The sequence below is a fragment of the Procambarus clarkii genome, chromosome 87, assembly GCF_040958095.1.
Source record: "Procambarus clarkii isolate CNS0578487 chromosome 87, FALCON_Pclarkii_2.0, whole genome shotgun sequence".
NCBI lineage: Eukaryota > Metazoa > Arthropoda > Malacostraca > Decapoda > Cambaridae > Procambarus > Procambarus clarkii.
This window is the reverse complement of record NC_091236.1, coordinates 14,698,669-14,724,554: the sequence shown is the minus strand read 5'-3', so window position 1 is coordinate 14,724,554 and position 25,886 is coordinate 14,698,669.

The following is a 25,886-nucleotide window of genomic DNA, read 5'->3' as shown; positions in this document are numbered from 1 at the left end:
TTGTTACCCCCCCTGTAACCACTTGTTACCCCCCACTGTAACCACTTGTTACCCCCCACTTTAACCACTTGTTACCCCCCCCTGTAACCACTTGTTACCCCCTGTAACCACTTGTTACCCCCCTGTAACCACTTGTTACTCCCACTGTAACCACTTGTTACCCCCCCCTGTAACCACTTGTTACCCCCCCTGTAACCACTTGTTACCCCCCTGTAACCACTTGTTACCCCCCTGTAACCACTTGTTACCCCCCCTGTAACCACTTGTTACCCCCACTGTAACCCCTTGTTACCCCCCACTGTAACCACTTGTTACCCCCCACTGTAACCACTTGTTACCCCACACTGTAACCACTTGTTACCCCCCACTGTAACCACTTGTTACCCCCCCCCCTGTAACCTCTTGTTACCCCCCTGTAACCACTTGTTACCCCCCTGTAACCACTTGTTACTCCCACTGTAACCACTTGTTACTCCCACTGTAACCACTTGTTACCCCCCCTGTAACCACTTGTTACCCCCCTGTAACCACTTGTTACCCCCCCTGTAACCACTTGTTACCCCCACTGTAACCACTTGTTACCCCCCCACTGTAACCACTTGTTACCCCCCCCCCCTGTAACCACTTGTTACCCCCCCACTGTAACCACTTGTTACCCCCCCTGTAACCACTTGTTACCCCCCCTGTAACCACTTGTTACCCCCCCCCTGTAACCACTTGTTACCCCCCCCCCCCTGTAACCACTTGTTACCCCACCCTCTCTAACTACTATTTACCCCCTCCCTGTAACTACTTTTTACCCCCCCCTGTAACCACTTGTTACCCCCCCTGTAACCACTTGTTACCCCCCACTGTAACCACTTGTTACCCCCCACTGTAACCACTTGTTACCCCCCTGTAACCACTTGTTACCCCCCTGTAACCACTTGTTACCCCCCTGTAACCACTTGTTACCCCCCTGTAACCACTTGTTACCCCCCTGTAACCACTTGTTACCCCCCCTGTAACCACTTGTTACCCCACCCTCTCTGTAACTACTTTTTACCCCCCTCCCTGTAACCACTTGTTACCCCCCCCCTGTAACCACTTGTTACCCCCCACTGTAACCACTTGTTACCCCCCACTGTAACTACTTGTTACCCCCCCTGTAACCACTTGTTACCCCCTGTAACCACTTGTTACCCCCCACTGTAACCACTTGTTACCCCCCCCCCCTGTAACCACTTGTTACCCCCCTGTAACCACTTGTTACCCCCCCTGTAACCACTTGTTACCCCACCCTCTCTGTAACTACTTTTTACCCCCCTCCCTGTAACCACTTGTTACCCCCCCTGTAACCACTTGTTACCCCCCACTGTAACCACTTGTTACCCCCCCCCTGTAACCCCTTGTTACCCCCCCCCCTGTAACCACTTGTTACCCCCCCCCTGTAACCACTTGTTACCCCCCCTGTAACCACTTGTTACCCCCCCCTGTAACCACTTGTTAACCCTCCCCCCACTGTAACCACTTGTTACCTTTCTGTAACCACTTGTTACCCCCCCCTGTAACCACTTGTTACCCCCCCTGTAACCACTTGTTACCCCCCCTGTAACCACTTGTTAACCCTCCCCCCACTGTAACCACTTGTTACCTTTCTGTAACCACTTGTTACCCCCCTCCCTCTGTAACCACTTGGTTACACAAAATATGTACTTGAGGCGTATAATGTATGTTTCGAAGCTCTTTACAACTAAAGCCAAATATTTGCCCCGCACTTACACATTATAAGACTCCCGGTAGTCCAGTCGGGTTAGTTGTCAACTCACAATCGAGAGATCGGGGTTCAAATCCCGGGTGTACCAGAACTGGTTGGGCGCATTTCCTATCACCTGGTATTAAGTAGGTACTCAGGAGTTAGCTTCCTGTGGGGAGGGGGTGTCCTCGATATAAACCTAACGGTTATGAATACAAACTGGCTGCCTGTCCCGCGACACAAGGAATTGAAGTTGTGATCCGCAGCTCTAAAGGTCAATGGAAACAAAAGACATTCTTCTCATAAGACGGTGACTTCCTGGGACTCGTATGTTTACAATTTATCCGTTATTGGAGCCTAAAGTTGCCTTCATTTGCATAAAATACCTGAGCATAAACTTCATTTTAAGTACTCAAAGCCAGAGTGGAGACTATTCCTTCGCTGGAAGGTGCGGGGGTCACACACCTGAGAGGTGGACTGGTATACTGGTGTCTCCACCACTCTGTCATATACTCACACATATATACAGGTAAAATACACCACAGTGTGTGAGACTGATGTATTGTTATATATTTTAATGTTGGCATTTTCATACTGTTGTATTTCTGCAATTAAGAAAAACATGATGGATCGTATAACCTTTATATGGTAAAGTGTCTCCTGAGTGATTTTTTGTTTTGGTTTTATTTTTTGCCCTGGAGTTGGGAACGAAAAAAACAATTAACCATACAATCTCCAGCACAGGCCTAGCAAAATATTAAAGAGTGGCGTGCATAACTTTGTGCAATTTCCGCTTCCAAGATACAACAGTTTCCTTACTAAAAAATTGTAACACTCCCATGAGTGTTATCTTCAAGAGGCTTTCACTCGAGAAGTCTCAGTACTCAAGTTACACCCACACTGACAAGAAGTGACAGGAGGAAGTTATAAACACACTCCAGTGTAACTATACACAAGGGAGCACTCCTTCAGTGGGAAGAGGGGCAAAGGATGTGCAGGAGCCTGATAACATCACCCACTTGGGTAGTGTAGACCTACCATAGCCCTAACGTGCATCTAGCACATCCCAACTCATCCCAAGAACATTGAACCAAACACAGCTTAGACGTAAACTTAAAGCAGCTTAATAGATGGCATTGTGTTTTCCTAACACAATGCAATAGCAGAACCCCACTTGAAACAAGGGGTTTAGGAAACGCAGAACTTGAAGATCCACAGAGATAGGCTAGCGCACGCGCACACACACACACACACACACACACACACACACACACACACACACACACACAGTTGATCTCACCAGTTGATTGACAGTTGAGAGGCGGGACCAAAGAGCCAAAGCTCAACCCCCGCAAGCACAAATAGGTGAGTACAAATAGGTGAGTACACACACACAGATTAGAAAGGCGGGATGCAAAACCTAGCAGCACTGTTCTATAGCACAAATTCGTAAATGGAAAAATGTTAATACTTACACACGCAAACATGCCTCTCTATGCCTCCCTCCCTTCCCCCCTAGTTATAAGTCTCGCAGAAAAACGAGAGAGAAAGAGAGCGAGCGAGACAAAGATATAGAAACGAACAGTGAAACAGTGAGAGAAATGAAGAGAGAAAGGGAGAAGGAAAGAGAGAGAACGAGAGATACATATTTAGAGAGGGAAGGAAAGGATAGGGAAAGTTTAAAAGGGAGAGAGACAAGGAGGGGGAGAGAGGTGGGAGGGTGGAAGAGAGGAAGGAAAAGTGGGGAGTAAAGGGAGGGAGGGATGGAAAGAGGAAGGGAGAGATACATAATCATAACATGCTCGATGGGTTTTACAGGATTTAAATGACACAAATATTCTCAATCCAACAAGGATTCATCGCCTTAGAAAATGGGCGGATGATAAGGCGGAGCCCGAGAGTAGAAGCACGACCCATAGGAGAGAACAGGTGAGCCGGGGGGGGGGGGACAGGGGAGACAGCAGGTGGCGCACCTAGGAGCGATGACCACTCGCAGCGGTCCCCCCCCCTCCCCCTACCCCCCACCCCCCAACGCAATCAATACGTGAACACGCGCCTCCCCCTTCCCCCCCCCCCCAGCCTCCACCACGCTCATTCCCACCAGCTCCTTAATAAACCCCACTTGACTCACCCCCTACCACTTGACTCACCCCCTACCACTTGACTCGCCCCCTACCACTTGACTAACCCCCAACCACTTCACTCGCCCCCTACCACTTGATTCGTCCCCCTACCACTTGACTCGCCCCCTATCACTTAACTCACCCCCCTACGACTTGACTCACCCCCCTACGACTTGACTCACCCCTGCCACTTGACTCACCCCTACCACTTGACTCGCCCCCTCCTACCACTTGACTCGCCCGCCCCCTACCACTTGACTCGCCCCCCTACCACTTGACTCGCCCCCCTACCACTTGACTCGCCCCCTTACCACTTGACTCGCCCCCTACCACTTGACTCGTCCCCTACCACTTGACTCGTCCTCCTACCACTTGACTCGCCCCCTATCACTTGACTCACCCCTGCCACTTGACTCACCCCTGCCACTTGACTCACCCCTGCCACTTGACTCGCCCCCTACCACTTGACTCGCCCCCCTACCACTTGACTCGCCCCCCTACCACTTGACTCGCCCCTACCACTTGACTCGCCCCACTACCACTTGACTCGCCCCCCTACCACTTGACTCGCCCCCCTACCACTTGACTCACCCCTACCACTTGACTCGTCCCCCTACCACTTGACTCGCCCCCTCCTACCACTTGACTCGCCCCCTCCTACCACTTGACTCGCCCCCCCCCTCCCCTACCACTTGACTCGCCCGCCCCCCTACCACTTGACTCGCCCGCCCCCCTACCACTTGACTCGCCCGCCCCCCTACCACTTGACTCGCCCGTCCCCCTACCACTTGACTCGCCCGTCCCCCTACCACTTAACTCGCCCGCCCCCCTACCACTTGACTCGCCCGCCCCCCTACCACTTGACTCGCCCGCCCCCCTACCACTTGACTCGCCCGCCCCCCTACCACTTGACTCGCCCGTCCCCCTACCACTTGACTCGCCCGTCCCCCCTACCACTTGACTCGCCCGTCCCCCTACCACTTGACTCGCCCGTCCCCTACCACTTGACTCGCCCGTCCCCCTACCACTTGACTCGCCCGCCCCCCTACCACTTGACTCGCCCGCCCCCCTACCACTTGACTCGCCCGCCCCCCTACCACTTGACTCGCCCCCCCCTACCACTTGACCTATCTACCCCTACTAATACTCTTACACACACCACTTACCTCCACAACAGTCAAGTTTATCAGTCTTCTTTTTCCGTTGTTTCTTATGAACTTTTTGTTGGCATGAAGCTGACTTGATTCTCCACTCCCCCTACCAGCTTCACCCCGGACTCTCCCTCCACCCTCCTCCCCCCTTCCCCACTCCCTCAACCCTCCCCTTCCCCACTCCCTCCACCCTCCCCTTCCCCACTCCCTCCACCCTCCCGTTCCCCACTCCCTCCACCCTCCCCTTCCCCACTCCCTCCACCCTCCCCTTCCCCACTCCCTCCACCCTCCCCTTCCCCACTCCCTCCACCCTCCCCTTCCCCACTCCCTCCACCCTCCCCTTCCCCACTCCCTCCACCCTCCCCTTCCCCACTCCCACCACCCTCCCCTTCCCCACTCCCACCACCCTCCCCTTCCCCACTCCCTCCACCCTCCCCTTCCCCACTCCCTCCACCCTCCCCTTCCCCACTCCCTCCACCCTCCCCTCCCCCACTCCCTCCCCCCTCCCCTTCCCCACTCCCTCCACCCTCCCCCTTCTCCACTCCCTCCACCCTCCCCCTTCCCCACTCCCTCCACCCTCCCCCTTCCCCACTCCCTCCACCCTCCCCCTTCCCCACTCCCTCCACCCTCCCCCTTCCCCACTCCCCCTTCCCCACTCCCTCTTCCCCACTCCCTCTTCCCCACTCCCTCTTCCCCACTCCCTCTTCCCCACTCCCTCTTCCCCACTCCCTCTTCCCCACTCCCTCTTCCCCACTCCCTCTTCCCCACTCCCTCTTCCCCACTCCCTCTTCCCCACTCAGTTCCTCCCCTTCCCCCACTCAGTTCCTCCCCTACCTCCCCTCCCTCTGCCAGACCCTCCCTTCAACTCCATCAATTTTTCATGTAATGCTCTTCCCCCCCCCCCCCTCCCAACAGCCATCAGGAATATATATTGAATAATTGCAAACAATATCAATTAAAATGAAATTTAAAATTTATACAGCCACTTCAAAGCCCCTCAAATGATTCGAAACATATTGAAACTAAATGTAGCATATTGAAAATTGTTAAATATCTCTTTGTGTTCATCATTTATCTGCCAGAGTTGCTGGTATCTTTTTAACTGTTTTATTATCAAGCGTTTCTGCTGTTGAACTGTCCCGAGGGTTAAGAACAGGTCGTTATAAAGGAGAGAGAAGTCAAGAGAGGGGTGGAGGGTAGTATAGCACCGTGGCGCTGTTCATACTGTTGTATAGCACCGTGGCGCTGTTCTTACTGTTGTATAGCACCGTGGCGCTGTTCTTACTGTTGTATAGCACCGTGGCGCTGTTCTTACTGTTGTATAGCACCGTGGCGCTGTTCTTACTGTTGTATAGCACCGTGGCGCTGTTCTTACTGTTTTATAGTACCGTGGTGCTGTTCTTACTGTTGTATAGCACCGTGGCGCTGTTCTTACTGTTGTATAGCACCGTGGCGCTGTTCCTACTGTTGTATAGCACCGTGGCGCTGTTCTTACTGTTGTATAGCACCGTGGTGCTGTTCTTACTGTTGTATAGCACCGTGGCGCTGTTCTTACTGTTGTATAGCACCGTGGCGCTGTTCCTACTGTTGTATAGCACCGTGGCGCTGTTCCTACTGTTGTATAGCACCGTGGCTCTGTTCTTACTGTTGTATAGCACCGTGGCGCTGTTCTTACTGTTGTATAGCACCGTGGCGCTGTTCTTACTGTTGTATAGCACCGTGGCGCTGTTCTTACTGTTGTATAGCACAGTGGCGCTGATTTACTGTTGTATAGCACCGTGGCGCTGTTCTTACTGTTGTATAGCACCATGGTGCTGTTCTTACTGTTGTATAGCACCATGGTGCTGTTCTTACTGTTGTATAGCACCGTGGCGCTGTTCTTACTGTTGTATAGCACCGTGGCGCTGTTCTTACTGTTGTATAGCACCGTGGCGCTGTTCCTACTGTTGTATAGCACCGTGGTGCTGTTCTTACTGTTGTATAGCACCGTGGAGCTGTTCATACTGTTGTATAGCACCGTGGTGCTGTTCTTACTGTTGTATAGCACCGTGGTGCTGTTCTTACTGTTGTATAGCACCGTGGTGCTGTTCTTACTGTTGTATAGCACCGTGGTGCTGTTCTTACTGTTGTATAGCACCGTGGAGCTGTTCATACTGTTGTATAGCACCGTGGTGCTGTTCTTACTGTTGTATAGCACCGTGGTGCTGTTCTTACTGTTGTATAGCACCGTGGAGCTGTGCTTACTGTTGTATAGCACCGTGGAGCTGTTCTTACTGTTGTATAGCACCGTGGCGCTGTTCTTACTGTTGTATAGCACCGTGGTGCTGTTCTTACTGTTGTATAGCACCGTGGTGCTGTTCTTACTGTTGTATAGCACCGTGGTGCTGTTCTTACTGTTGTATAGCACCGTGGTGCTGTTCTTACTGTTGTATAGCACCGAGGCGCTGTTCTTACTGTTGTATAGCACCGTGGCGCTGTTCTTACTGTTGTATAGCACCGTGGTGCTGTTCTTACTGTTGTATAGCACCGTGGAGCTGTGCTTACTGTTGTATAGCACCGTGGAGCTGTTCTTACTCTTGTATAGCACCGTGGTGCTGTTCTTACTGTTGTATAGCACCGTGGCGCTGTTCTTACTGTTGTATAGCACCGTGGCGCTGTTCTTACTGTTGTATAGCACCGTGGTGCTGTTCTTACTGTTGTATAGCACCGTGGAGCTGTGCTTACTGTTGTATAGCACCGTGGAGCTGTTCTTACTCTTGTATAGCACCGTGGTGCTGTTCTTACTGATGTATAGCACCGTGGAGCTGTTCTTACTGTTGTATAGCACCGTGGCGCTGTTCTTACTGTTGTATAGCACCGTGGTGCTGTTCTTACTGTTGTATAGCACCGTGGCGCTGTTCTTACTGTTGTATAGCACCGTGGCGCTGTTCCTACTGTTGTATAGCACCGTGGCGCTGTTCTTACTGTTGTATAGCACCGTGGCGCTGTTCTTACTGTTGTATAGCACCGTGGCGCTGTTCCTACTGTTGTATAGCACCGTGGCGCTATTCTTACTGTTGTATAGCACCGTGGTGCTGTTCTTACTGTTGTATAGCACCGTGGCGATGATTTACTGTTGTATAGCACCGTGGCGCTGTTCTTACTGTTGTATAGCACCGTGGCGCTATTCTTACTGTTGTATAGCACCGTGGTGCTGTTCTTACTGTTGTATAGCACCGTGGCGCTGTTCTTACTGTTGTATATCACCGTGGCGCTGTTCTTACTGTTGTATAGCACCGTGGCGCTGTTCCTACTGTTGTATAGCACCGTGGCGCTGTTCCTACTGTTGTATAGCACCGTGGTGCTGTTCTTACTGTTGTATAGCACCGTGGCGCTGTTCTTACTGTTGTATAGCACCGTGGTGCTGTTCTTACTGTTGTATAGCACCGTGGCGCTGTTCTTACTGTTGTATAGCACCGTGGCGCTGTTCCTACTGTTGTATAGCACCGTGGCGCTGTTCCTACTGTTGTATAGCACCCTGGCGTCGTTCTTACTGTTGTATAGCACCGTGGCGCTGTTCCTACTGTTGTATAGCACCGTGGCGCTGTTCTTACTGTTGTATAGCACCGTGGCGCTGTTCTTACTGTTGTATAGCACCGTGGCGCTGTTCCTACTGTTGTATAGCACCGTGGCGCTATTCTTACTGTTGTATAGCACCGTGGTGCTGTTCTTACTGTTGTATAGCACCGTGGCGATGATTTACTGTTGTATAGCACCGTGGCGCTGTTCTTACTGTTGTATAGCACCGTGGCGCTATTCTTACTGTTGTATAGCACCGTGGTGCTGTTCTTACTGTTGTATAGCACCGTGGCGCTGTTCTTACTGTTGTATAGCACCGTGGCGCTGTTCTTACTGTTGTATAGCACCGTGGCGCTGTTCCTACTGTTGTATAGCACCGTGGCGCTGTTCCTACTGTTGTATAGCACCGTGGTGCTGTTCTTACTGTTGTATAGCACCGTGGCGCTGTTCTTACTGTTGTATAGCACCATGGTGCTGTTCTTACTGTTGTATAGCACCGTGGCGCTGTTCTTACTGTTGTATAGCACCGTGGCGCTGTTCTTACTGTTGTATAGCACCGTGGCGCTGTTCCTACTGTTGTATAGCACCGTGGCGCTGTTCCTACTGTTGTATAGCACCGTGGTGCTGTTCTTACTGTTGTATAGCACCGTGGCGCTGTTCTTACTGTTGTATAGCACCGTGGAGCTGTGTTGTAATCCACAAGCTAGGAGGGATCATTAGCTAGAGGATCATTACTAAAACACTTAACATGTACTTCCAATCCTCATTTGTTAAGTATACAGACTACTGTCACACATCCAGGAAAGGTCAAGGGAATAAGACCGCAGCTGCTTGACCAAACTAATAACTCCAGGGAAGAGGACTCAGGCTTCTAGGAATGAGGTTACCGCTTCTAGGGATAAGGTTAATAGGATTATACCTTCCTTGAGAGGCGGCGTGAAATGTTTGAGGCGATGGCTGGCTGAACACGGGAGACATCTCCCGTCACGCAGGGTGCAGTCGCACCTCCACAGATCTCTAGTATCATCTATTGATACTGGTAATGGCTCAAAAGGGCCACCACTTACGGGCTATTCATGCCCGTGCCATCTTTTGGATGGACTAATCTTCATCAATCAATCGTTGGCTGAAGACAGTCTGGTTGTGGGAGTGGAACTGGCAAGTCCTCCGGGGTCTCCGTCTGAGGCAGCAACGAAGTGTAGCAGACAGCTATGCGGGAGCCTGATGTGATCTTACTGCAGACTTAACTTGGTCACTATGTGAGTAGTGAATGAAAGACTAACTGGTTGTGGAGCGTCGTAGTAATCATTTAGTATTCGGGACTTCGGCGGAAGTTACGAGTGTAGGTGGTGACTGCGGAGGTCAAGTGAGGTATGGGTATTGGAAGTTTATTTACCTAAATAGAGTATGTTAATACGTCGCTATTTGTTAGTCTATTCTTTGTAATTAAATGACAAAACCCGACGGCCTTTAAATACCTTACATATTTCACTCATTGTGTTCCTGTACAGACCTAGTGGTACGCCTCAAGGGTCTGGTGTGTGTAGAAGTACACGGTGGTAGAAACGATTGCTGAGGCGAGGTGTTATGTAATCGCTGTGTTCGGAATGAACCGGGGTACAGCGTCACGACCGCTGTTCTTACTGTTGTATAGCACCGTGGAGCTGTTCTTACTGATGTATAGCACCGTGGAGCTGTTCTTACTGTTGTATAGCACCGTGGAGCTGTTCTTACTGTTGTATAGCACCGTGGAGCTGTTCTTACTGTTGTATAGCACCGTGGAGCTGTTCTTACTGATGTATAGCACCGTGGAGCTGTTCTTACTGTTGTATAGCACCGTGGAGCTGTTCTTACTGATGTATAGCACCGTGGAGCTGTTCTTACTGTTGTATAGCACCGTGGCGCAGTTCTTACTGTTGTATAGCACCGTGGAGCTGTTCTTACTGATGTATAGCACCGTGGAGCTGTTCTTATTGTTGGATAGCACCGTGGAGCTGTTCTTACTAATGTATAGCACCGTGGAGCTGTTCTTACTGTTGTATAGCACCGTGGCGCTGTTCTTACTGTTGTATAGCACCGTGGAGCTGTTCTTACTGATGTATAGCACCGTGGAGCTGTTCTTACTGTTGTATAGCACCGTGGAGCTGTTCTTACTGTTGTATAGCACCGTGGCGCTGTTCTTACTGTTGTATAGCACCGTGGAGCTGTTCTTACTGATGTATAGCACCGTGGAGCTGTTCTTACTGTTGTATAGCACCGTGGCGCTGTTCTTACTGTTGTATAGCACCGTGGAGCTGTTCTTACTGTTGTATAGCACCGTGGCGCTGTTCTTACTGTTGTATAGCACCGTGGAGCTGTTCTTACTGTTGTATAGCCCGGTGGAGCTGTTCTTACTGTTGTATAGCCCGGTGGAGCTGTTCTTACTGTTGTATAGCACCGTGGAGCTGTTCCTGCTGTTGTATAGCACCGTGGAGCTGTTCTTACTGATGTATAGCACCGTGGAGCTGTTCGTACGGATGTATAGCACCGTGGAGCTGTTCTTACTGATGTATAGCACCATGGTGCTGTTCTTACTGATGTATAGCACCGTGGAGCTGTTCTTACTGATGTATAGCACCGTGGAGCTGTTCTTACTGTTGTATAGCACCGTGGCGCTGTTCTTACTGTTGTATAGCACCGTGGAGCTGTTCTTACTGTTGTATAGCCCGGTGGAGCTGTTCTTACTGTTGTATAGCCCGGTGGAGCTGTTCTTACTGTTGTATAGCACCGTGGAGCTGTTCCTGCTGTTGGATAGCACCGTGGAGCTGTTCTTACTAATGTATAGCACCGTGGAGCTGTTCTTACTGTTGTATAGCACCGTGGAGCTGTTCTTACTGTTGTATAGCACCGTGGAGCTGTTCTTACTGATGTATAGCACCATGGTGCTGTTCTTACTGATGTATAGCACCGTGGAGCTGTTCTTACTGATGTATAGCACCGTGGAGCTGTTCTTACTGTTGTATAGCACCGTGGAGCTGTTCTTACTGTTGTATAGCACCGTGGAGCTGTTCTTACTGTTGTATAGCACCGTGGTGCTGTTCTTACTGTTGTATAGCACCGTGGAGCTGTTCTTGTTGTTGTATAGCACCGTGGAGCTGTTCTTGTTGTTGTATAGCACCTGCCTTGCCTGTGCTGCCACCGCTAGTCAAACTTAATGCTTTACTGAAATGTTTTCAAGAGTTTATTTAATTTACCAAGACGTCTTTCTGTTCCTTCTCACTGGACCATCTAAACTCATTACGTGTAATAAGACCTTCGCGAACTGGACCATCATCTTGTCATACTTTGCTCGGTCTTGGGGCTTGAAGAAAGTCACTTGTGAATAGAATAAGCCATGTCGATTAGGGAGAATGTCTGTGTGTGTGAGAATCCAGGTTTGGAGGCCAGACGCCTGGATCTATCCTCGCACAACTTTGCCGGGGGATGGTCTGGGGTAAAGAAAGTACATAGGCTGTTCGTGGTTACCTGAATTCAAGAGAACTTTACATGTCAGGGTCACATTCTGACCTCCACGACGAATTTTTTGCAACTGGTCGCCGCTACAACTAGTTAAATATTTAGAAAAATTCAAAACAATATTTAGTTCTTATAGAATAGAGATGGATTCTCTATTATTCCATTATTATTCCTCTAAGAATTCCGTCATTTTTTTTAGGATAATTTAACTAGGATAATGCTATTCAAACTGTGCCGTAGTACCATAAAATGTGTAACTTCAACTCGACAACGTCTCCTCATACTGCCAGGGAAAACCGAATGCCGAACCACCGATTCTGCATGTGAACTATTATTATATTTTGCTTACATGTCAATAATTAGACAGACGGACGTACTGACAATTGCTCTTATTGCGTTCTTAATAATATTGCAGGATTTTTAATACCCATACGAGTTGAAATGTTTCTCTGACTGTACAAAGTTGGAGGCCAAATGCTTGGGGGTATTGAATGACCTTAGGCTGATCAGGATCGCCAGAATTATAAAAAACAGCATAAAAGGGTCACATTCATATCCCCCTCACCCTCCCCGGCAATGTTTTTTTGGCATTGCCCGCTGACTACTCAGCAAAGTACATTCAAAATAATAATTTTAAAATAACTTTCTTATAGGAAGTTACTGATCTTTGGAAAATTACCAAAAAATTTCCTGTTATCCATAATTTGTCTGTAGTTACATAAAACAGAAGGGCCACCGAAAGCTTCGAACGCCACGCACCTTTCTTAGAGTAATGAAAGGCATGGCAGTGTACCCATGCCCTTCCAGTGGGTGGCAGTGTACCCATGCCCTTCCAGTGGGTGGCTGTGTACCCATGCCCTTCCAGTGGGTGGAAGTGTACCCATGCCCTTCCAGTGGGTGGAAGTGTACCCATGCCCTTCCAGTGGGTGGCTGTGTACCCATGCCCTTCCAGTGGGTGGAAGTGTACCCATGCCCTTCCAGTGGGTGGAAGTGTACCCATGCCCTTCCAGTGGGTGGAAGTGTACCCATGCCCTTCCAGTGGGTGGAAGTGTACCCATGCCCTTCCAGTGGGTGGAAGTGTACCCATGCCCTTCCAGTGGGTGGCAGTGTACCCATGCCCTTCCAGTGGGTGGCTGTGTACCCATGCCCTTCCAGTGGGTGGCTGTGTACCCATGCCCTTCCAGTGGGTGGCAGTGTACCCATGCCCTTCCAGTGGGTGGCTGTGTACCCATGCCCTTCCAGTGGGTGGCAGTGTACCCATGCCCTTCCAGTGGGTGGCAGTGTACCCATGCCCTTCCAGTGGGTGGCAGTGGAAAAGGTTGCAGAGAAATAAAATTGCCTCCTGGCAATGAACCCAAAAATTGGTTTGGCTAAGCGAGTTACGGTATTTATGAAATATTTACAGAGTTTAACATCAACAGTCTATTCTCAGCTTGTCACACTAACAATATCTTGACCCCAAGAGACCCTAAAAAAGCAGGCGACGTTTTAGTTAGTTTAATGTGGATCCCATATCAACCCTGGGGTCAGTGCCTAAGTGTATGTTATGGCCCTCTTGGGTCGCAACTGGGTTCTTTCTCTGATGTTAGTAGAGTTTGGGTATCCGGCCCCAAGTTAGTAGTGGCTTTCAAGAGGTGCGTTCCATAACGCAAGTAAATTAAAGGGGAAGGGATAAAACTTTACTAAATTAAATATATAATTACCATCGCCATAAATAAATATATAAATTATCACATGGGGGGGGGGGGTATAAACACTAGAATATACAATGTGGTCTTCCTCTGAAGACGCGGAGTGTTCCACGGTGCTCAACGATGCCTAGCCCTTGGTCCTCTTGTGGCCTCACGATGAATCCTTCGATTCTCTCGAGTCTACCCTGGCCACAGGCCAGCCAAATCACAGTTCCACTGGGGGCACCGTCGTGGAGGCCTTCAACCACAAATCCAGCATGTAGCTGGCAGGTTCCAATCAGTTCCGCTGGTTAGGCCACTCCACGACCGATACTAGGGTTGCGAGCCCTAGGCAGGAGCCTCGTGTGACTTCACAGATCACTCTCCTCACCACAACACCCCAGTGGCTAGTCTTCTCCACTAGTCAGCCCCGGGTACGACAATCCCTGGATCTGCCACCTCACAGGCAGGCTAACACAACAGTGTTCATCCGGGGGGTGACTCACAGTTTCAGCGGCAAATGCGTGGAGGTTCTACGGCTGCCTTGGGTAGACTGATCCAACGTCCATTACAGCAGTCCCAGGTCGACTCTGTAATCAGACACGTCATCAGTACCGGTTACACACTAGGGCACCTCACTTACAGGCTTAGACACAAACGCCCATCTATCCACTCCATAGATGGCGTTGCTGTCTAAGCGTCACCTCACTAGAGGTCAGCAGCGGCTGTGTTATGAGCTGATCAGGACGGGAAACCAGCCCTTGTGGCCGGTATATCCTGTCCTCACTAGATGGCGTTGTCCATTTGGAGGGGGTTTCGGGAGCTGACCCACAGATGGCGCGGTCGTCACTGCTCCGTGCTCGGACGCTGGACTCGGGTCCGTAACAGTGTAATATAAGGAGTTTAGATACTGGACCTCCAATGATCTAGAATATTATGAAATTAATTGTCATCTGTCGCCAAAGTGAGTATGTTTCTGAGATAATGCTGAATCGATGTATATAAGAATGCCTGTTTGTCTGTCCAAGGGTTGGAAGCTAGACTCTTGGGGGCTAGCCTCACCCAGCTTTGCACGATACTTGTTAATATTAATATGGGGGGTTGTTAAGGAGTTAATAAATAAGTAAGTTAGTAAAGGAGTATCCATTTTTCCTGTGTAGGAGATCCTTGCTCAACCTTTAGGCTGACTATTGCTGTAATAAGCCACTACAAGGTTATTTCTATATATTTCTATATAGTGGGGGCCGGGCCTTTGAGATCTCTGATATTTGATAACCCTTAATGCTAACTACTGCCCCTACATCCATGTAATATTAGATCCCCCATAGCAGCACCACAAATTCTATAACATCACTCTCTTAATCCTCTGCATCACTCTCTTGAGCCTCTGCATCACTCTCTTGAGCCTCTGCATCCCTCTCTTGAGCCTCTGCATCCCTCTCTTGAGCCTCTGCATCCCTCTCTTGAGCCTCTGCATCCCTCTCTTAAGCCTCTGCATCCCTCTCTTGAGCCATTGCATCCATCGCTTAAGCCTCTGCATCATTCTCTTGAGCCTCTGCATCCCTCTCTTGAACCTCTGTATCACTCTCTTAAGCCTATGCATCACTCTCTTAAGCCTCTGCATCACTCTCGTGAGCCATTGCATTCCTCTCTTGGCCTTCTTCGTCCCTCTCTTTAGCCTCTGCATCTTTCTCTTGAGCCTCTGCATCACTCTCTTAAGCCTCTGCATCTCTCTCTCTCTTGAGCCTCTGCACCACTCTCTTAAGCCTCTGCATTACTCTCTTAAGCCTCTGAATCCCTTTCTTGAGCCTCTGAATCCCTCTCTTGAGCCTCTGCATCACTCTTCTAAGCCTCTGCATCACTCTCTTGAGCCTCTGCATCCCTCTCTTGAGGCTCTGCATCACTCTTTTAAGCCTCTGCATCCCTCTCTTGAGCCTCCGCATCACTCTCTTAAGCCTCTGCATCACTCTCTTGAGCCTCTGCATCCCTCTCTTCAGCCTCTGCATCCCTCTCTTGGCCCTCTGCGTCCCTCTCTTAAGCCTCTGCATCACTCTTCTAAGCCTATGCTTTACTCTCTTGAGCCTCTGCATCACTCTTCTAAGCCTATGCATCACTCTCTTCAGCCTCTGCATCCCTTTCTTGAGCCTCTGCATCATTCTCTTGAGCCTTTGCATCATTCTTTTGAGCCTTTGCATCCCTCTCTTAAGCCTCTGCATCACTCTCTTGAGCCTCTGCATCATTCTTTTGAGCCTTTGCATCCCTCTCTTAAGCCTTTGCATCATTCTCTTGAGCCTCTGCATCATTCTCTTAAGCCTCTGCATCCCTCTCTTGAGCCTCTACATTATTCTCTTGAGCCTCTGCATCCCTCTCTTAAGCCTCTACATCACTCTCTTGAGCCTCTGCATCATTCTCCTGAGCCTCTGCATCCCTCTCTTGAGCCCCTGCATCACTCTCTAAAGCCTCTGCGTCACTCGCTAGAGCCTTTGCATCACTCTCTTCAGCCTCTGCATCCCTTTCTTGAGCCTCTGCATCATTCTTCTTAGCCTCTGCGTCCCTCTCTTGAGCCCCTGCATCTCTCTCTTAAGCCTCTGCATCCCCTGTCTTAAGCCTCTGCATCCCTCTCTTGAGTCTCTGCATCACTCTCTTGAGCCTCGGCATCCCTGTCTTGAGCCTCTGCATCACTCTCTTAAGCCTCTGCATCACTCTCTTGAGCCTCTGCATCATTCTCTTGAGCCTCAGCATCCCTCTCTTGAGCCCCTGCATCTCTCTCCTGAGCCTCTGCATCGCTCTCTTGAGCCTCTGCATCACTCTCTTGAGGCTCTGCATCCTTCTCTTGTGCCCCTGCATCTCTCTCTTGAGCCTCTGCATCCCTCTCTTAAGCCTCTGCATCACTCTCATGAACCTCTGCATCACTCTCTCTAGCCTCTGCATCCCTCTCTTGAACCTCTGCATTACTCTTTAAAGACTCTGCATCACTCTTGAGCCTCTGCATCACTCTCCTAAGCCTCTGCATCACTCTCTTGATCATCTGCATCACTCTCTTTAGCCTCTGCATCACTCTCTTGATCCTCTGCATCCCTCTCTTGAGCTTCTGCATCACTCTCTTGAACCTCTGCATCCCTCTAAGTCTTTGCATCCCTCTTTTGAGCTTCTGAATCCCTCTCTTGAGACTCTGCACCACTCTCTTGAGCCTCTGCATCCCTCTCTTGAGCCTCTGCATCCCTCTCTTTAGCCTCTGCATCCCTCTCTTGAGGCTCTGCATCCCTCTCTTTAGCTTCTGCATCACTCTCTTCAGCCTCTGCATCACTCTCTTCAGCCTCTGCATCACTCTCTTCAGCCTTTGCATCACTCTCTTTTTGTTGGAAATTTCCAACACTAAATACAACACTGTTGTATTCTCATTAATTATTACTAAATCTACTTATCCTTGTAGTGATTCAAATTAACCAAACGTAGAATTCACATGTACTAATGATTACATCTGTACAATAAGGCTAGAATTCTTACGTCACCAGACGCCAGTATTGCGTCAGATTCCATTGTAATAAACAAATTTATATCCAGTGTGTCTGAGAATTGAATTTGATTCTCTATAAAACAACGGTGTTCTGTGTGATAATTAATTACAGATAAACTAATGCCAAATTGAGCGTTTATAGTTATAACTGTTATCTAGTAATAAATTTAACGTCACGCGTGAATGCCCTGGAGAGACTTTAATTCATCTCCATTGCTCGTTTACCATCGTAAAACGGGCAAATAATAATATTTAACTCCTCTGAATAATAAACCCGTCCTTATCCGAGCATTTCAATCACAACTGCGAGAAATGATAATATCCGTAATAAATAATTTGTGTAGCAAACGCGGGACGCGGAGCGGGGCAGAGGAGACGCCAAGTACACGAGGCGACGCGCTGAGAGAGACGCCATTACCCCAGCCACCAGGGTAGACGCCATCAAGAGCTCCAGAAGAAAGTCGCCACTGTGAGGTGTGAAGAACCTTTGCAGACATTCACTTTGCTGGTGTCAGTGTCACTTTACACAACGAGTTGAATTGTCAAGAGATTTAATTTGACATTCGGCCAGAACCTGTTAAATTTGGTTCTGTGTAGTTCAACGTGACCGGCCAGTGAAACGCGCCAGCATCTAGGCTAGGCTAAACACCACGTGTTCGTTATTACAAAGCCTGAACCTAGGACGCGAACTTCGGCAAGCCTTAACTTACACAGTGCCCATGTTAGCTAAGTACCTTTATCCTTATTTGATGCATCATCTAGGTGGGGGTTTATAGCTGGGTAGCTTGTCGTGACGCAGAGCGACAATAAAAAACCACAGGTTATTATTTACTTTCATTATTTAATCTAAATTTCTTGAACATAGATGTCTAGCAGCTTAATCTGTTGCTACTGAATATAATTTGATTTACAGCGTGTGTGAAGAATTCTCCGAGCTGTCATTTCCCGTGTTAATCATCTCCCAGTGTTCCATGACGAGTCCAGGAGAATCAGAGGATGAGTCGTAACTAACTTCTTGGAAATCGTCTTCAAGCTAAGACTCTTTCCGTATTCCTTGAATTCTATTATCTGTATTCCTTTACATGCAGAACATTGTTTCTTTGGATTGACATGTGTTTATTATAATTATCAATTCTCATGTTCTTAATCTATGTTCTTATTGGTGATAAAGATAATGATTCTATAAATGGTCATAGGATTAGATTATTACATACTGGACTGGTGAACGAACCACACTAGTTCCTGGACGTATTGAGTTCCAGTAATACCTCCCCAATGTAGGTGTTTGAGGCTTTGATTCAGTTAATTATACAGCCCATTAATTATATAAGTGATCATATTCACTAGCATTTTATCCATAGTTACTGGTTCATCTAGGAATTTACTAATGATCATATTTTCTTAGTTTCCCTCTTTACTATAAAAGCGGGTGGTCCTACGTAATTGATTTTCATTACATTAATATTTAAATAAATAGAGTCAAGCCCCAAATGTCCCACACTTGTGCTCTGCGTCCCTCTCTTAAGCCTCTGCATCACTCTCTTGAGCCTCTGCATCCCTCTCTTGAGTCTCTGCAGCACTCTCTTTTGCCTCTGCATCAGTCTCGTAAGCCTCTGCATCCCTCTCTTAAGCCTCTGCATCTCTCTCTTGGGTCTCTGCATCACTCTCTTAAGCCTTTGCATCCCTCTCTTGAGCCCCTGCATCCCTCTCATGGGCCTCTGCATCCCTCTCTTGAGCCTTTGCATCACTTTCTTGAGCCACTGCATCGCTCTCTTAAGCATCTGCATCACTCTCTTGAGCCTCTGCATCCCTCTCTTGGGGCTCTGCAACACTCTCTTGAGCCTCTGCATCTCTCTCTTGAGCCACTGCATCACTCTCTTGAGTCTCTGCATCACTCTTAAGCCTCTGCATCACTCTCTTGGGGCTCTGCAACACTCTCTTGAGCCTCTGCATCTCTCTCTTGGGTCTCTGCATCACTCTCTTAAGCCTCTGCATCCCTCTCTTGAGCCTCTGCATCCCTCTCTTAAGCCTCTCCATCCCTCGCATGAGCCTCTGTATCTCTCTCTTAAGCCTCTGCATCACTCCTTTAAGCCTCTGCATCCCTCTCTTAAGCCTGTCCATCCCTCGCATGAGCCTCTGTATCACTCCCTTAAGCCACTGCATCCCTCTCTTGAGCCTCTGCATCCCTCTCGTAAGCCTCTGCACCACTCTCTTTTTGAGCCGCTGCATCCCCTCTCTTGAGCCTATGAATCACTCTCTTAAGTCTCTTCATCCCTCTCTTAAGCCTCTGCATCCCCTGTCTTGAGCCTCTGCATCACTCTCTTGAGCCTCGGCATCACTCTCTTGAGCCTCTGCATCCCTCTCTTGAGCCTCTGTGTCCCTCTCGTAAGCCTCTGCATCACTCTCTTCTTGAGCCTGTGCATCACAATCTTGAGCCTGTGCATCACCATCTTGAGCCTGTGCATCACAATCTTGAGCCTCTGCATCACTCTCTTGAGCCTGAGCATCACTCTCTTGATCCTCTGCATCACTCTTGTAAGCCTCTGCATCACTCTCTTGAGCCTCTGCATCACTCTCTTGAGCCTCTGCATCCCTCTCTTTAGCCTCTGCATCACTCTCCTAAGCCTCTGCATCCCTCTCTTGAGTCCCTGCATCCCTCTCTTAAGCCTCTGCATCACTCTCTTGAGCCCCTGCATCCCTCTCTTGATCCTCTGCATCACTCTCTTAAGCCTTTGCATCCCTCTCTTGAGCCCCTGCATCCCTTTCATGGGCCTCTGCCTCCCACTCATGAGTCTCTGCATCACTATCTTAAGCCTCTGCATCCCTCTCTTAGGCCTCTGCATTCCTCTCTTGAGCCATTGCATCACTTTCTTGAGCCACTACATCGCTCTCTTAAGCATCTGAATCACTCTCTTGAGCCTCTGCATCTCTCTCTTGAGCCTCTGCATCACTCTCTTGAGCCTCTGCATCACTCTCTTGAGCCTCTGCATCTCTCTCTTGAGCCACTGCATCACTCTCTTGGGCCTCTGCATCCCTCTCTTGAGTCTCTGCATCACTCTCTTAAGCCTCTGCATCACTCTTTTAAGCCTCTGCATCTCTCTGTTGAGCCACTGCATCACTCTCTTAAGCATCTGCATCACTCTCTTGAGCCTCTGTATCACTCGTTCATGCCTCTGCATCATTCTTCAGCCTCTGCATCACTCTCTTAAGCCTCTGCATCCCTCTCTTGAGAATCTGCATCACTCTCTTAAGCGTCTGCATCTCTCTCTTGAGCCTCTTCATCACTCTCTTAAGCCTCTGCATCCCTCTCTTGAGCCTCTGTATCACTCGCTTAAGCATCTGCATCACTCTCTTAAGCCTCTGTATCACTCTCTTAAGCCTCTGCATCACTCTCTTGAGCCTCTGCATCACACTCTTAAGCCTCTGCATCCCACTCTTGGGCCTCTGCATCCCTCTCTTGAGTCTCTGCATCACTCTTTTAAGCCTCTGCATCACTCTCATAAGCCTCTGCATCTCTCTCTTGAGCCACTGCATCACTCTCATAAGCCTCTGCATCACTCTCTTGAGCCTCTGCATCACTCTCTTCATCCGCTGCATCACTCTCTTAAGCCTCTGCATTCTTTTTTGAGCCTTTGCATCATTCTCTTCAGCCTCTGCATCCCTCTCTTGAGCCTCTGCATCCCTCTCTTGAGCCTCTGCATCCCTCTCTTGAGGCTCTGCATCCCTCTCTTCAGCTTCTGCATCACTCTCTTCAGCCTCTTCATCACTCTCTGCTGCCTTTGCATCACTCTTGTGCCTCTGCATCACTCTCTTGAGCCTCTGCATCCCTCTCTTGAACCTCAGCATCACTCTCTTAATCCGCTCCATCACTCTTAAGCCTCTGCATCCCTCTCTTGAGCCTCTTCATCGCTCTCTTGAGCCTCTGCATCACTCTCTTGAGCCTCTGCATCACTCTCTTCAACCTTTGCATCACTCTTTTGTCCCTCTGAATCACTCTCGCTAGCTTCTGCGTCCCTCTCTTGAGGCTCTGCATCCCTCTCTTAAGCCTCTGCATCACTCTCTTTAGCCTCTGCATCCCTCTCTTGAGCCCCTGCATCTCTCTCTTGAGCCTCTGCATCCCTCTCTTAAGCCTCTGCATCACTCTCATGAACGTCTGCATCACTCTCTCTAGCCTCTGCATCCCTCTCTTGAGCCCCTGCATCTCTCTCTTAAGCCTCTGCATCCCCTGTCTTAAGCCTCTGCATCCCCTGTCTTAAGCCTCTGCATTCCTCTTTTGAGCCTTTGCATCATTCTCTTCAGCCTGTGCATCCCTCTCTTGAGCCTCTGCATCCCTCTCTTCAGCTTCTGCATCACTCTCTTCAGCCTCTTCATCACTCTCTGCAGCCTTTGCATCACTCTCTAGTGCCTCTGCATCACTCTCTTGAGCTTCTGCATCCCTCTCTTGAGCCCCTGCATCTCTTGAGCCTCTGCATCCCTCTCTTAAGCCTCTGCATCACTCTCTTAGGCCTCTGCATCCTTCTTGTGAGCCTCTGCATCACTCTAAAGCCTCTGCATCCCTCTCTTGAACCTCAGCATCACTCTCTTAATCCACTCCATCACTCTCTTGAGCCTCTTCATCGCTCTCTTGAGCCTCTTCATCGCTCTCTTGAGCCTCTGCATCACTCTCTTCAGCCTCTGCATCACTCTCTTCAACCTTTGCATCACTCTTTTGTCCCTCTGAATCACTCTCGCTAGCTTCTGCATCCCCTCTCTTGAGCCTCTGAATCCCTCTCTTAAGCCTCTGCATCACTCTCTTAAGACTCTGTCACTCTCTTGAGCAACTGCATCTATCTCCTGAGCCCCTGCATCTCTCTCTTGAGGCTCTGCATCCCTCTCTTAAGCCTCTGCATCACTCTCTTTAGCCTCTGCATCCCTCTCTTAAGCCTCTGCATCACTCTCATGAACGTCTGCATCACTCTCTCTAGCCTCTGCATCCCTCTCTTGAGCCCCTGCCTCTCTCTCTTAAGCCTCTGCATCCCCTGTCTTAAGCCTCTGCATCCCTCTTTTGAGTCTCTGCATCACTCTCGAGCCTCTGCATCCCTCTCTTGAACCTCTGCATCACTCTTTTAAGACTCTGCATCACTCTCTTGAGCATCTGCATCACTCTCCTAAGCCTCTGCATCACTCTCTTCAGCCTCTGCATCCCCTGTCTTAAGCCTTGCATCCCTCTCTTGATCATCTGCATCACTCTCTTAACCCTCTGCATCACTCACTTGAACCTCTGCATCCCTCTATTAAGTTTCTGTATACCTCTCTTGAGCTTCTGAATCCCTCTCTTGAGCCTCTGCACCACTCTCTTGAGCCTCTGCGTCTCTCTCTTGAGCCTCTGCATCCCTCTCTTGAGCTTTATGCATCACTCTCTTGAACCTCTGCATCCCTCTATTAAGTTTCTGTATACCTCTCTTGAGCTTCTGAATCCCTCTCTTGAGGCTCTGCACCACTCTCTTGAGCCTCTGCATCACTCTCTTTAGCCTCTTCATCACTCTCCTAAGCCTCTTCATCACTCTCTTAAGCCTCTGCATCCCTCTCTTGAGGCTCTGCATCACTCTCTTAAGCCTCTGCATCCCTCTCTTGAGGCTCTGCATCCTTCTCTTTAGCTTCATCACTCTCTTCAGCCTCTTCATCACTCTCTGCAGCCTTTGCATCACTCACTTGTGCCTCTAAATCACTCTCGTTTTGCCTCTGCATCCCTCTCTTGAGCCTTTGCATCCCTCTCTTAAGCCACTGCATCCCTCTTTTGAGCTTCTGCCTCCCTCTCTTCAGCCTCTGCATCACTCTCTTAAGCCTCTGCATCACTCTCCTAAGACTCTGCATCCCTCTCTTGAGCCTCTGCATACCTCTCTTGAGCCTTTGCTGCACTCTTTTGCCTCTGCATCATTCTCGTAAGCCTCTGCATCCCTCTCTTAATCCTCTGCATCCCTCTCTTAAGCCTCTGCATCTCTCTCTTGAGTCTTTGCATCACTCTCTTAAGCCTCTGCATCCCTCTCTTGAGCCTCTGTATCTCTCTCTTAAGCCTCTGCATCACTCCCTTAAGCCTCTGCATCCCTCTCGTGAGCCTCTTTATCTCTCTCTTAAGCCTCTGCATTCCTCTCTTGAGCCCCTGCATCACTCCTTGAGCCTCTGTATCACTCGCTTAGGCCTCTGCATCCCTCTCTTGAGCCTCTGCGTTCCTCTCGTAAGCCTCTGCATCACTCGCTTTTTGAGCCGCGGCATCACCTCTCTTGAGCCTCTGCATCACACTATTGAGCCTCTGCATCACTCTCTTAAGCCGCTGCATCCCCTCTCTTGAGCCTCTGAATCACTCTCTAAAGCCTCTGCATCACTCTCTTAATCCGCTGCATCACTCTCTTTAGCCTCTGCATCACTCTCTTGAACCTAAGCATCACTCTCTTGAACCTAAGCATCACTCTCTTAATCCGCTGCATCACTCTCCTAAGCCTCTGCATTCCTCTCTTCAGCCTCTGCATCCCTCTCTTCAGCCTCTGCATCACTCTCTTCAACCTTTGCATCACTCTCCTGTCCCTCTGAATCACACTCGTTAGCTTCTGCATCCCTCTCTTGAGCCTCTGAATAACTCTCTAAAGCCTCTGCATCACTCTCTTAAGCCTCTCCGTCACTTTCTTGAGCAACTGCATCTCTCTCCTGAGCCCCTGCATCTCTCTCTTGAGCCTCTGCATCTCTCTCTTGAGCCTCTGCATCCCTCTCTTAAGCCTCTGCATCACTCTCATGACCCTCTGCAACACTCTCTCTAGCCTCTGCATCCCTCTCTTGAGCCCCTGCATCTCTCTCTTAAGCCTCTTCATCCCCTGTCTTAAGCCTGTGCATCCCTCTCGAGGTTCTGCATCACTCTCTTGAGCATCTGCATCACTCTCTTAAGCCTTGCATCCCTCTCTTGATCATCTGCATCACTCTCTTGAGCCTCTGCATCACTCTCTTGAGCCTCTGCATCCCTCTCTTGAGCTTCTGCATCACTCTATTGAACCTCTGCATCCCTCTCTTGAGGCTCTACATCCCTCTCTTTAGCTTCTGCATAACTCTCTTCAGCCTCTTCATCACTCTCTTCAGCCTCTGCATCACTCTCTTCGGCCTTTGCATCACTCTCTTGTGCCTCTGAATCACTCTCATAAGCCTCTGCATCTCTCTCTTGAGCCTCTGCATCCCTCTCTTTAGCTTCTGCATAACTCTCTTCAGCCTCTGCATCACTCTCTTAAGCCTCTCCATCCCTCTCTTTAGCTTCTGCATCCCTCTCATGAGTATCTGCATCACTCTCGTAAGCCTCTGCATCCCTCTCTTGAGCCTTTGCATCACTCTCGTAAGCCTCTGCATCCCTCTCATGAGCCTCTGCATTTCTCTCTTAATCCTCTGCAGCCCTCTCTTGAGCCTCTTCATCACTCTTAAGCCTCTTCATCACTGTCCTGAGCCTCTGCATCCCTCTCTTGATCCTCTGCATCACTCTCTTAAGCCTCTTCATCACTCTCCTAAGCCTCTTCATCACTCTCTTAAGCCTCTGCATCACTCTTTTAAGCCTCTGCATCCCTCTCTTGAGCCTCTGAATCACTCTCTTGAGCCCCCTGCATCCCTCTCTTGAGCCTCTGCATCCCTCTCTTGAGCCTCTGCATCCCTCTCTTGAACTCCTGCATCCCTCTCTTGAACTCCTGCATCCCTCTCTTGAGCCTCTGCATCACTCTCTTGAACTCCTGCATCCCTCTCTTGAGCCTCTGCATCACTCTCTTGAACCTCTGCATCCCTCTATTAAGTTTCTGTATACCTCTCTTGAGCTTCTGAATCCCTCTCTTGAGCCTCTGCACCACTCTCTTGAGCCTCTGCGTCTCTCTCCTGAGCCTCTACATCCCTCTCTTTAGCTTCTGCATCACTCTCTTGAGCCTCTGCATCCCTCTCTTTATCTTCTGCATCACTCTCTTGAGCCTCTGCACCCCTCTCTTGAGCCTTTGCATCACTCTCTTTAGCCTCTGCATCTCTCTCTTAAGCCTCTGCATCCCTCTCTTGAGCCACTGCATCACTCTCTTAAGCCTCTACATCTCTCTTTTGAGTCTTTGCATCACTCTCTTAAGCCTCTGAATCACTCTCTTGAGCCTCTGCATCACTCTCTTAAGCCTCTGCATCACTCTCTTGAGCCTCTGCATCCCTCTCTTGAGCCTCTGCATCCCTCTCTTGAGCCTCTGCATCCCTCTCTTGAGCCTCTGCATCCCTCTCTTGAGGCTCTGCATCCCTCTCTTTAGCTTCTACATCACTCTCTTCAGCTTCTTCATCACTCTCTTCAGCCTTTGCATCACTCACTTGTGCCTCTGAATCACTCTCGTTTTGCCTCTGCATCCCTCTCTTGAGCCTTTGCATCCCTCTCTTAAGCCACTGCATCCCTCTTTTGAGCTTCTGCCTCCCTCTCTTCAGCCTCTGCATCACTCTCTTAAGCCTCTGCATCACTCTCCTAAGACTCTGCATCCCTCTCTTGAGCCTCTGCATCCCTCTCTTGAGCCTCTGCAGCACTCTTTTGCCTCTGCATCATTCTCGTAAGCCTCTGCATCCCTCTCTTAATCCTCTGCATCCCTCTCTTAAGCCTCTGCATCTCTCTCTTGAGTC